We start from the raw sequence: 12,703 nt of genomic DNA, 5'->3' as shown, positions 1-12,703 counted from the left end.
TCTCTCTGGGGTCAAAACAACGACATATCCATAACAACAGGTAATGCTTCTCTCTGGAGTCAACACAACGTATCCATAACAACAGGTAATGCTTCTCTCTGGGGTCAAAACAACGACATATCCATAACAACAGGTAATGCTTCTCTCTGGAGTCAACACAACGTATCCATAACAACAGGTTATGCTTCTCTCTGGGGTCAACACAACGTATCCAAAACAACAGGTAATGCTTCTCTCTGGGGTCAACACAACATATCCATAACAACAGGTAATGCTTCTCTCTGGGGTCAACACAACATATCCATAACAACAGGTAATGCTTCTCTCTGGGGTCAACACAACGTATCCATAACAACAGGTAATGCTTCTCTCTGGGGTCAACGCAATGTATCCATAACAACAGGTAATGCTTCTCTCTGGAGTCAACACAACGTATCCATAACAATAGGTAATGCTTCTCTCTGGAGTCAACACAACGTATCCATAACAACAGGTAATGCTTCTCTCTGGGGTCAACACAACGTATCCATAACAACAGGTAATGCTTCTCTCTGGAGTCAACACAACGTATCCATAAAAACAGGTAATGCTTCTCTCTGGGGTCAACACAACATATCCATAACAACAGGTAATGCTTCTCTCTGGGGTCAAAACAACGTATCCATAACAACAGGTAATGCTTCTCTCTGGGGTAAACACAACGTATCCATCACAACAGGTAATGCTTCTCTCTGGGGTAAACACAATGTATCCATAACAACAGGTAATGCTTCTCTCTGGGGTCAAAACAACGACATATCCATAACAGGTAATGCTTCTCTCTGGGGTAAACACAACGTATCCATAACAACAGATAATGCTTCTCTCTGGGGTCAACACAACGTATCCATAAAAACAGGTAATGCTTCTCTCTGGGGTAAACACAACGTATCAATCACAATAGGTAATGCTTCTCTCTGGGGTCAAAACAACGTATCCAAAACAACAGGTAATGCTTCTCTCTGGAGTCAAATCAAATCAAATTTATTTATATAGCCCTTCGTACATCAGCTGATATCTCAAAGTGCTGTACAGAAACCCAGCCTAAAACCCCAAACAGCAAGCAATGCAGGTGTAGAAGCACGATGGCTAGGAAAAACTCCCTAGAAAGGCCAAAACCTAGGAAGAAACCTAGAGAGGAACCAGGCTATGTGGGGTGGCCAGTCCTCTTCTGGCTGTGCCGGGTGGAGATTATAACAGAACATGGCCAAGATGTTCAAATGTTCATAAATGACCAGCATGGTCGAATAATAATAAGGCAGAACAGTTGAAACTGGAGCAGCAGCACAGTCAGGTGGAAGTTGAAACTGGAGCAGCAGCATGGCCAGGTGGACTGGGGACAGCAAGGAGTCATCACAACTATCAATGTCTCAACAGGTAATGCTCCTCTCTGGAGTCAACACAACATATCGATAACAACAGGTAATGCTTCTCTCTGGGGTAAACACAACAACAGGTAATGCTTCTCTCTGGGGTAAACACAACAACAGGTAATGCTTCTCTCTGGGGTCAACACAACAACAGGTAATGCTTCTCTCTGGGGTAAACACAACAACAGGTAATGCTTCCCTGGGGTCAACACAACAACATATTCATAACGAGAGGTAAACGGAAAGGTGTAGGTGTCAGTCAGGTCCAACATTCACTTGGACTCTTCTGTTTAAATAACAAATTTAACAATGATCCACTAGTGTATACCATTTAATCTAGTGTATACCATTTGATCTAGTGTATACCATTTAATCTAGTGTATACCATTTGATCTAGTGTATACCATTTGATCTAGTGTATACCATTTGATCTAGTGTATACCATTTGAATTAGTGTATACCATTTGATCTAGTGTATACCATTTGATCTAGTGTATACCATTTAATCTAGTTCATACCATTTGATCTAGTGTATACCATTTGATCTAGTGTATACCATTTGATCTAGTGTATACCATTTGATCTAGTTCATACCATTTGATCTAGTTCATACCATTTAATCTAGTGTATACCATTTAATCTAGTTCATACCATTTGATCTAGTGTATACCATTTGATCTAGTGTATACCATTTGATCTAGTTCATACCATTTGATCTAGTGTATACCATTTGAATTAGTTCATACCATTTGATCTAGTGTATACAATTTGATCTAGTGTATACCATTTGATCTAGTGTATACCATTTGATCTAGTTCATACCATTTGATCTAGTGTATACCATTTAATCTAGTGTATACCATTTGATCTAGTTCATACCATTTGATCTACTTCATACCATTTGATCTAGTGTATACCATTTAATCTACTTCATACCATTTGATCTAGTGTATACCATTTGATCTACTTCATACCATTTGATCTAGTGTATACCATTTGATCTACTTCATACCATTTGATCTAGTGTATACCATTTGATCTAGTGTATACCATTTGATGTAGTTCATACCATTTGATCTAGTGTATACCATTTAATCTAGTGTATACCATTTGATCTAGTTCATACCATTTGATCTAGTGTATACCATTTGATCTAGTGTATACCATTTGATCTAGTGTATACCATTTGATCTAGTGCATACCATTTGATCTAGTGTATACCATTTGATCTAGTGTATACCATTTGATCTAGTGTATACCATTTGATCTAGTGTATACCATTTGATCTAGTGTATACCATTTGATCTAGTTCATACCATTTGATCTAGTGTATACCATTTGAATTAGTTCATACCATTTGATCTAGTGTATACCATTTGATCTAGTGTATACCATTTGATCTAGTGTATACCATTTGATCTAGTGTATACCATTTGATCTAGTTCATACCATTTGATCTAGTGTATACCATTTAATCTAGTGTATACCATTTGATCTAGTTCATACCATTTGATCTAGTTCATACCATTTGATCTAGTGTATACCATTTAATCTAGTTCATACCATTTAATCTAGTGTATACCATTTGATCTACTTCATACCATTTGATCTAGTGTATACCATTTGATCTAGTGTATACCATTTGATCTAGTTCATACCATTTGATCTAGTGTATACCATTTGATCTAGTGTATACCATTTAATCTAGTGTATACCATTTAATCTAGTGTATACCATTTGATCTAGTTCATACCATTTGATCTAGTGTATACCATTTGATCTAGTTCATACCATTTGATCTAGTGTATACCATTTGATCTAGTGTATACCATTTGATGTAGTGTATACCATTTGATCTAGTGTATACCATTTGATCTAGTTCATACCATTTGATCTAGTTCATACCATTTGATCTAGTTCATACCATTTAATCTAGTGTATAGCATTTGATGTAGTGTATACCATTTGATGTAGTGTATACCATTTGATGTAGTGTATACCATTTGATCTAGTGTATACCATTTGATGTAGTGTATACCATTTGATCTAGTTCATACCATTTGATCTAGTGTATTCCATTTGATCTAGTTCATACCATTTGATCTAGTTCATACCATTTGATCTAGTGTATACCATTTGAATTAGTTCATAACATTTGATCTAGTGTATACCATTTGATCTAGTTCATACCATTTGATCTAGTGTATACCATTTAATCTAGTGTATACCATTTAATCTAGTGTATACCATTTGATCTAGTTCATACCATTTGATCTAGTTCATACCATTTGATCTAGTGTATACCATTTAATCTAGTGTATACCATTTAATCTAGTGTATACCATTTGATCTAGTGTATACCATTTAATCTAGTGTATACCATTTGATCTAGTGTATACCATTTGAATTAGTTCATAACATTTGATCTAGTGTATACCATTTGATCTAGTTCATACCATTTGATCTAGTGTATACCATTTAATCTAGTGTATACCATTTGATCTAGTGTATACCATTTAATCTAGTTCATACCATTTGATCTAGTGTATACCATTTGATCTAGTGTGTACCATTTGATCTAATGTATACCATTTGATCTAGTGTATACCATTTGATCTAGTTCATACCATTTGATCTAGTGTATACCATTTGAATTAGTTCATACCATTTGATCTAGTGTATACCATTTGATCTAGTGTATACCATTTGATCTAGTTCATACCATTTGATCTAGTGTAAACCATTTGATCTAGTTCATACCATTTTATCTAGCTCATACCATTTTATCTAGTTCATACCATTTGATCTAGTGTATACCATTTGATCTAGTGTATACCATTTGATCTAGTTCATACCATTTGATCTAGTGTATACCATTTGATCTAGTGTATACCATTTGAATTAGTTCATACCATTTGATCTAGTGTATACCATTTGATCTAGTTCATACCATTTGATCTAGTTCATACCATTTGATCTAGTTCATACCATTTGATGTAGTGTATACCATTTGATCTAGTGTATACCATTTGATCTAGTTCATACCATTTGATCTAGTGTATACCATTTGATCTAGTTCATACCATTTGATCTAGTTCATACCATTTGATCTAGTGTATAACATTTGAATTAGTTCATAACATTTGATCTAGTGTATACCATTTGATCTAGTTCATACCATTTGATCTAGTGTATACCATTTGATCTAGTTCATACCATTTGATCTAGTGTATACCATTTAATCTAGTGTATACCATTTGAATTAGTTCATACCATTTGATCTAGTGTATACCATTTGATCTAGTTCATACCATTTGATCTAGTGTATACCATTTGATCTAGTGTATACCATTTGATCTAGTTCATACCATTTGATCTAGTGTATACCATTTGATCTAGTTCATACCATTTGATCTAGTTCATACCATTTGATCTAGTGTATAACATTTGAATTAGTTCATAACATTTGATCTAGTGTATACCATTTGATCTAGTTCATACCATTTGATCTAGTGTATACCATTTGATCTAGTTCATACCATTTGATCTAGTGTATACCATTTGAATTAGTTCATACCATTTGATCTAGTGTATACCATTTTATCTAGTTCATACCATTTTATCTAGTGTATACCATTTGATCTAGTGTATACCATTTGATCTAGTGTATACCATTTAATCTAGTGTATACCATTTAATCTAGTGTATACCATTTGATCTAGTTCATACCATTTAATCTAGTGTATACCATTTGATCTAGTTCATACCATTTAATCTAGTTCATACCATTTGATCTAGTGTATACCATTTGATCTAGTGTATACCATTTTATCTAGTGTATACCATTTGATCTAGTGTATACCATTTGATCTAGTTCATACCATTTGATCTAGTGTATACCATTTGAATTAGTTCATACCATTTGATCTAGTGTATACCATTTGATCTAGTGTATACCATTTGATCTAGTGTATACCATTTAATCTAGTGTATACCATTTGATCTAGTGTATACCATTTGATCTAGTTCATACCATTTGATCTAGTGTATACCATTTGATCTAGTGTGTACCATTTAATCTAGTGTATACCATTTGATCTAGTGTATACCATTTAATCTAGTGTATACCATTTGATCTAGTGTATACCATTTGATCTAGTGTATACCATTTGATCTAGTTCATACCATTTGATCTAGTGTATACCATTTGAATTAGTTCATACCATTTGATCTAGTGTATACCATTTGATCTAGTTCATACCATTTGATCTAGTGTATACCATTTGATCTAGTTCATACCATTTGATCTAGTTCATACCATTTGATCTAGTTCATACCATTTGATCTAGTGTATACCATTTGATCTAGTGTATACCATTTGAATTAGTTCATAACATTTGATCTAGTGTATACCATTTGATCTAGTTCATACCATTTGATCTAGTGTATACCATTTAATCTAGTGTATACCATTTGATCTAGTTCATACCATTTGATCTAGTGCATACCATTTGATCTAGTTCATACCATTTGATCTAGTGTATACCATTTGATCTAGTGTATACCATTTGATCTAGTGTATACCATTTGATCTAGTGTATACCATTTGATCTAGTGTATACCATTTTATCTAGTGTATACCATTTGATCTAGTGTATACCATTTGATCTAGTTCATACCATTTGATCTAGTGTATACCATTTGAATTAGTTCATACCATTTGATCTAGTGTATACCATTTGATCTAGTGTATACCATTTGATCTAGTGTATACCATTTGATCTAGTGTATACCATTTGATCTAGTGTATACCATTTGATCTAGTGTATACCATTTGATCTAGTGTATACCATTTGATCTAGTTCATACCACTTGATCTAGTGTATACCATTTGATCTAGTGTATACCATTTGATCTAGTGTATACCATTTGATCTAGTTCATACCATTTGATCTAGTTCATACCATTTGATCTAGTGTATACCATTTGAATTAGTTCATAACATTTGATCTAGTGTATACCATTTGATCTAGTTCATACCATTTGATCTAGTGTATACCATTTAATCTAGTGTATACCATTGAATCTAGTGTATACCATTTGATCTAGTTCATACCATTTGATCTAGTTCATACCATTTGATGTAGTGTATACCATTTGATGTAGTGTATACCATTTGATCTAGTGTATACCATTTGATCTAGTTCATACCATTTGATCTAGTTCATACCATTTGATCTAGTTCATACCATTTAATCTAGTGTATACCATTTGATGTAGTGTATACCATTTGATGTAGTGTATACCATTTGATGTAGTGTATACCATTTGATGTAGTGTATACCATTTGATGTAGTGTATACCATTTGATGTAGTGTATACCATTTGATCTAGTTCATACCATTTGATCTAGTGTATACCATTTGATCTAGTTCATACCATTTGATCTAGTTCATACCATTTGATCTAGTGTATACCATTTGAATTAGTTCATAACATTTGATCTAGTGTATACCATTTGATCTAGTTCATACCATTTGATCTAGTGTATACCATTTAATCTAGTGTATACCATTTAATCTAGTGTATACCATTTGATCTAGTTCATACCATTTGATCTAGTGTATACCATTTAATCTAGTGTATACCATTTAATCTAGTGTATACCATTTGATCTAGTGTATACCATTTAATCTAGTGTATACCATTTGATCTAGTGTATACCATTTGAATTAGTTCATAACATTTGATCTAGTGTATACCATTTGATCTAGTTCATACCATTTGATCTAGTGTATACCATTTAATCTAGTGTATACCATTTGATCTAGTGTATACCATTTAATCTAGTTCATACCATTTGATCTAGTGTATACCATTTGATCTAGTGTATACCATTTGATCTAATGTATACCATTTGATCTAGTGTATACCATTTGATCTAGTTCATACCATTTGATCTAGTGTATACCATTTGAATTAGTTCATACCATTTGATCTAGTGTATACCATTTGATCTAGTGTATACCATTTGATCTAGTTCATACCATTTGATCTAGTGTAAACCATTTGATCTAGTTCATACCATTTTATCTAGCTCATACCATTTTATCTAGTTCATACCATTTGATCTAGTGTATACCATTTGATCTAGTGTATACCATTTGAATTAGTTCATACCATTTGATCTAGTGTATACCATTTGAATTAGTTCATACCATTTGATCTAGTGTATACCATTTGATCTAGTGTATACCATTTGATCTAGTTCATACCATTTGATCTAGTTCGTACCATTTGATCTAGTGTATACCATTTGATCTAGTGTGTACCATTTAATCTAGTGTATACCATTTGATCTAGTGTATACCATTTAATCTAGTGTATACCATTTGATCTAGTGTATACCATTTGATCTAGTGTATACCATTTGATCTAGTGTATACCATTTGATCTAGTGTATACCATTTGATCTAGTGTATACCATTTGATCTAGTGTATACCATTTGATCTAGTGTATACCATTTGATCTAGTGTATACCATTTGATCTAGTGTATACCATTTAATCTAGTGTATACCATTTGATCTAGTGTATACCATTTGATCTAGTTCATACCACTTGATCTAGTGTATACCATTTGATCTAGTGTATACCATTTGATCTAGTGTATACCATTTGATCTAGTTCATACCATTTGATCTAGTTCATACCATTTGATCTAGTGTATACCATTTGAATTAGTTCATAACATTTGATCTAGTGTATACCATTTGATCTAGTTCATACCATTTGATCTAGTGTATACCATTTAATCTAGTGTATACCATTGAATCTAGTGTATACCATTTGATCTAGTTCATACCATTTGATCTAGTTCATACCATTTGATGTAGTGTATACCATTTGATGTAGTGTATACCATTTGATCTAGTGTATACCATTTGATCTAGTTCATACCATTTGATCTAGTTCATACCATTTGATCTAGTTCATACCATTTAATCTAGTGTATACCATTTGATGTAGTGTATACCATTTGATGTAGTGTATACCATTTGATGTAGTGTATACCATTTGATGTAGTGTATACCATTTGATGTAGTGTATACCATTTGATCTAGTTCATACCATTTGATCTAGTGTATTCCATTTGATCTAGTTCATACCATTTGATCTAGTTCATACCATTTGATCTAGTGTATACCATTTGAATTAGTTCATAACATTTGATCTAGTGTATACCATTTGATCTAGTTCATACCATTTGATCTAGTGTATACCATTTAATCTAGTGTATACCACTTAATCTAGTGTATACCACTTAATCTAGTGTATACCATTTGATCTAGTGTATACCATTTGATCTAGTGTATACCATTTGATCTAGTGTATACCATTTGAATTAGTTCATAACATTTGATCTAGTGTATACCATTTGATCTAGTGTATACCATTTGATCTAGTTCATACCATTTGATCTAGTGTATACCATTTAATCTAGTGTATACCATTTGAATTAGTTCATAACATTTGATCTAGTGTATACCATTTGATCTAGTTCATACCATTTGATCTAGTGTATACCATTTAATCTAGTGTATACCATTTGATCTAGTGTATACCATTTAATCTAGTTCATACCATTTGATCTAGTGTATAACATTTGAATTAGTTCATAACATTTGATCTAGTGTATACCATTTGATCTAGTGTATACCATTTGATCTAGTTCATACCATTTGATCTAGTGTATACCATTTGATCTAGTTCATACCATTTGATCTAGTTCATACCATTTGATCTAGTGTATAACATTTGAATTAGTTCATAACATTTGATCTAGTGTATAACATTTGAATTAGTTCATAACATTTGATCTAGTGTATACCATTTGATCTAGTGTATACCATTTGATCTAGTTCATACCATTTGATCTAGTGTATACCATTTGATCTAGTTCATACCATTTGATCTAGTTCATACCATTTGATCTAGTGTATAACATTTGAATTAGTTCATAACATTTGATCTAGTGTATACCATTTGATCTAGTTCATACCATTTGATCTAGTGTATACCATTTGATCTAGTTCATACCATTTGATCTAGTGTATACCATTTGAATTAGTTCATAACATTTGATCTAGTGTATACCATTTGATCTAGTTCATACCATTTTATCTAGTGTATACCATTTGATCTAGTGTATACCATTTGATCTAGTGTATACCATTTAATCTAGTGTATACCATTTAATCTAGTGTATACCATTTGATCTAGTTCATACCATTTGATCTAGTTCATACCATTTGATCTAGTTCATACCATTTGATCTAGTGTATACCATTTGATCTAGTGTATACCATTTGATCTAGTGTATACCATTTGATCTAGTGTATACCATTTGATCTAGTGTATACCATTTGATCTAGTTCATACCATTTGATCTAGTTCGTACCATTTGATCTAGTGTATACCATTTGATCTAGTGTGTACCATTTAATCTAGTGTATACCATTTGATCTAGTGTATACCATTTAATCTAGTGTATACCATTTGATCTAGTGTATACCATTTGATCTAGTGTATACCATTTGATCTAGTTCATACCATTTGATCTAGTTCATACCATTTGAATTAGTTCATACCATTTGATCTAGTGTATACCATTTGATCTAGTGTATACCATTTGATCTAGTGTATACCATTTGATCTAGTTCATACCATTTGATCTAGTTCATACCATTTGATCTAGTTCATACCATTTGATCTAGTGTATACCATTTGATCTAGTGTATACCATTTGAATTAGTTCATAACATTTGATCTAGTGTATACCATTTGATCTAGTTCATACCATTTGATCTAGTGTATACCATTTAATCTAGTGTATACCATTTGATCTAGTTCATACCATTTGATCTAGTGCATACCATTTGATCTAGTTCATACCATTTGATCTAGTGTATACCATTTGATCTAGTGTATACCATTTGATCTAGTGTATACCATTTGATCTAGTGTATACCATTTGATCTAGTGTATACCATTTGATCTAGTTCATACCATTTGATCTAGTGTATACCATTTGAATTAGTTCATACCATTTGATCTAGTGTATACCATTTGATCTAGTTCATACCATTTGATCTAGTTCATACCATTTGATCTAGTTCATACCATTTGATCTAGTGTATACCATTTGATCTAGTGTATACCATTTGATCTAGTGTATACCATTTGATCTAGTGTATACCATTTGATCTAGTGTATACCATTTGATCTAGTGTATACCATTTGATCTAGTGTGTACCATTTAATCTAGTGTATACCATTTGATCTAGTGTATACCATTTAATCTAGTGTATACCATTTGATCTAGTGTATACCATTTGATGTAGTGTATACCATTTGATCTAGTTCATACCATTTGATCTAGTTCATACCATTTGATCTAGTGTATACCATTTGAATTAGTTCATAACATTTGATCTAGTGTATACCATTTGATCTAGTTCATACCATTTGATCTAGTGTATACCATTTAATCTAGTGTATACCATTGAATCTAGTGTATACCATTTGATCTAGTTCATACCATTTGATCTAGTTCATACCATTTGATCTAGTGTATACCATTTAATCTAGTGTATACCACTTAATCTAGTGTATACCATTTGATCTAGTGTATACCATTTGATCTAGTGTATACCATTTGAATTAGTTCATAACATTTGATCTAGTGTATACCATTTGATCTAGTGTATACCATTTGATCTAGTTCATACCATTTGATCTAGTGTATACCATTTAATCTAGTGTATACCATTTGATCTAGTGTATACCATTTGATCTAGTTCATACCATTTGATCTAGTGTATACCATTTGAATTAGTTCATACCATTTGATCTAGTGTATACCATTTGATCTAGTTCATACCATTTTATCTAGTGTATACCATTTGATCTAGTTCATACCATTTGATCTAGTTCATACCATTTGATCTAGTGTATACCATTTGATCTAGTGTATACCATTTGATCTAGTGTATACCATTTAATCTAGTGTATACCATTTGATCTAGTGTATACCATTTAATCTAGTGTATACCATTTGATCTAGTGTATACCATTTGATCTAGTGTATACCATTTAATCTAGTTCATACCACTTGATCTAGTGTATACCATTTGATCTAGTGTATACCATTTGATCTAGTTCATACCATTTGATCTAGTGTATACCATTTGAATTAGTTCATACCATTTGATCTAGTGTATACCATTTGATCTAGTTCATACCATTTGATCTAGTGTATACCATTTGATCTAGTTCATACCATTTGATCTAGTTCATACCATTTGATCTAGTTCATACCATTTGATCTAGTGTATACCATTTGATCTAGTTCATACCATTTGATCTAGTTCATACCATTTGATCTAGTTCATACCATTTGATCTAGTGTATACCATTTGAATTAGTTCATAACATTTGATCTAGTGTATACCATTTGATCTAGTTCATACCATTTGATCTAGTGTATACCATTTAATCTAGTGTATACCATTGAATCTAGTGTATACCATTTGATCTAGTTCATACCATTTGATCTAGTTCATACCATTTGATCTAGTGTATACCATTTAATCTAGTGTATACCACTTAATCTAGTGTATACCATTTGATCTAGTGTATACCATTTGATCTAGTGTATACCATTTGAATTAGTTCATAACATTTGATCTAGTGTATACCATTTGATCTAGTTCATACCATTTGATCTAGTGTATACCATTTGATCTAGTGTATACCATTTAATCTAGTGTATACCATTTAATCTAGTGTATACCATTTGATCTAGTGTGTACCATTTGATCTAGTGTATACCATTTGAATTAGTTCATACCATTTGATCTAGTGTATACCATTTGATCTAGTTCATACCATTTTATCTAGTGTATACCATTTGATCTAGTTCATACCATTTGATCTAGTTCGTACCATTTGATCTAGTGTATACCATTTGATCTAGTGTATACCATTTGATCTAGTGTATACCATTTGATCTAGTGTATACCATTTGAATTAGTTCATACCATTTGATCTAGTGTATACCATTTTATCTAGTTCATACCATTTTATCTAGTGTATACCATTTGATCTAGTGTATACCATTTGATCTAGTGCATACCATTTGATCTAGTTCATACCATTTGATCTAGTGTATACCATTTGATCTAGTTCATACCATTTGATCTAGTGTATACCATTTGAATTAGTTCATACCAT

Source organism: Oncorhynchus tshawytscha, linkage group LG12 (assembly GCF_018296145.1).
Source record: "Oncorhynchus tshawytscha isolate Ot180627B linkage group LG12, Otsh_v2.0, whole genome shotgun sequence".
NCBI classification, from domain to species: domain Eukaryota; kingdom Metazoa; phylum Chordata; class Actinopteri; order Salmoniformes; family Salmonidae; genus Oncorhynchus; species Oncorhynchus tshawytscha.
This window is presented reverse-complemented; position numbering follows the sequence as displayed.